This window comes from Panthera uncia, chromosome X (assembly GCF_023721935.1).
Source record: "Panthera uncia isolate 11264 chromosome X, Puncia_PCG_1.0, whole genome shotgun sequence".
Classification (NCBI taxonomy): Eukaryota; Metazoa; Chordata; class Mammalia; order Carnivora; family Felidae; genus Panthera; species Panthera uncia.
Genome location: NC_064817.1, coordinates 40,989,996 through 40,992,400, shown reverse-complemented (window position 1 = coordinate 40,992,400; position 2,405 = coordinate 40,989,996).

The following is a 2,405-nucleotide window of genomic DNA, read 5'->3' as shown; positions in this document are numbered from 1 at the left end:
TAGCCAGGCTTCTCAAAAAGAAAAGGGAGATGACCCAAATCGATAAAATCATGAATGAAAATGGAATTATTACAACCAATCCCTCAGAGATACAAACAATTATCAGGGAATACTATGAAAAATTATATGCCAACAAATTGGACAACCTGGAAGAAATGGACAAATTCCTAAACACCCACACTCTTCCAAAACTCAGTCAGGAGGAAATAGAAAGCTTGAACAGACCCATAACCAGCGAAGAAATTGAATCGGTTATCAAAAATCTCCCAACAAATGAGTCCAGGACCAGATGGCTTCCCAGGGGAGTTCTACCAGACGTTTAAAGCAGAGATAATACCTATCCTTCTCAAGCTATTCCAAGAAATAGAAAGGGAAGGAAAACTTCCAGACTCATTCTATGAAGCCAGTATTACTTTGATTCCTAAACCAGACAGAGACCCAGTAAAAAAAGAGAACTACAGGCCAATATCTCTGATGAATATGGATGCAAAAATTCTCAATAAGATACTAGCAAATCGAATTCAACAGCATATAAAAAGAATTATTCACCATGATCAAATGGGATTCATTCCTGGGATGCAGGGCTGGTTCAACATTCGCAAATCGATCAACGTGATACATCACATTAACAAAAAAAAAGAGAAGAACCATATGATCCTGTCAATCGATGCAGAAAAGGCCTTTGACAAAATCCAGCACCCTTTCTTAATAAAAACCCTTGAGAAAGTCGGGATAGAAGGAACATACTTAAAGATCATAAAGGCCATTTATGAAAAGCCCACAGCTAACATCATCCTCAACGGGGAAAAACTGAGAGCTTTTTCCCTGAGATCAGGAACACAACAGGGATGCCCACTCTCACCGCAGTTGTTTAATATAGTGCTGGAAGTTCTAGCATCAGCAATCAGACAACAAAAGGAAATCAAAGGCATCAAAATTGGCAAAGATGAAGTCAAGCTTTCGCTTTTTGCAGATGACATGATATTATACATGGAAAATCCGATAGACTCCACCAAAAGTCTGCTAGAACTGATACATGAATTCAGCAAAGTTGCAGGATACAAAATCAATGTGCAGAAATCAGTTGCATTCTTATACACTAACAATGAAGCAACAGAAAGACAAATGAAGAAACTGATCCCATTCACAATTGCACCAAGAAGCATGAAATACCTAGGAATAAATCTAACCAAAGATGTAAAAGATCTGTATGCTGAAAACTATAGAAAGCTTATGCAGGTAATTGAAGAAGATATAAAGAAATGGAAAGACATTCCCTGCTCATGGATTGGAAGAATAAATATTGTCAAAATGTCAATACTACCCAAAGCTATCTACACATTCAATGCAATCCCAATCAAAATTGCACCAGCATTCTTCTCGAAACTAGAACAAGCAATCCTAAAATTCATATGGAACCACAAAAGGCCCCAAATAGCCAAAGTAATTTTGAAGAAGACCAAAGCAGGAGGCATCACAATCCCAGACTTTAGCCTCTACTACAAAGCTGTCATCATCAAGACAGCATGGTATTGGCACAAAAACAGACACATAGACCAATGGAATAGAATAGAAACCCCAGAACTAGACCCACAAACGTATGGCCAACTCATCTTTGACAAAGCAGGAAAGAACATCCAATGGAAAAAAGACAGTCTCTTTAACAAATGGTGCTGGGAGAACTGGACAGCAACATGCAGAAGGTTGAAACTAGACCACTTTCTCACACCATTCACAAAAATAAACTCAAAATGGATAAAGGACCTGAATGTGAGACAGGAAACCATCAAAACCTTAGAGGAGAAAGCAGGAAAAGTCCTCTCTGACCTCAGCCGTAGCAATCTCTTACTCGGCACATCCCCAAAGGCAAGGGAATTAAAAGCAAAAGTGAATTACTGGGACCTTATGAAGATAAAAAGCTTCTGCACAGCAAAGGAAACAACCAACAAAACTAAAAGGCAACCAACGGAATGGGAAAAGATATTTGCAAATGACACATTGGACAAAGGGCTAGTATCCAAAATCTATAAAGAGCTCACCAAACTCCACACCCGAAAAACAAATAACCCAGTGGAGAAATGGGCAGAAAACATGAATAGACACTTCTCTAAAGAAGACATCCGGATGGCCAACAGGCACATGAAAAGATGTTCAACGTCGCTCCTTATCAGGGAAATACAAATCAAAACCACACTCAGATATCACCTCATGCCAGTCAGAGTGGCCAAAATGAAGAAATCAGGAGACTATAGATGCTGGAGAGGATGTGGAGAAACGGGAACCCTCTTGCACTGTTGGTGGGAATGCAAATTGGTGCAGCCGCTCTGGAAAGCAGTGTGGAGGTTCCTCAGAAAATTAAAAATAGACCTACCCTATGACCCAGCAATAGCACTGCTAGGAATTTA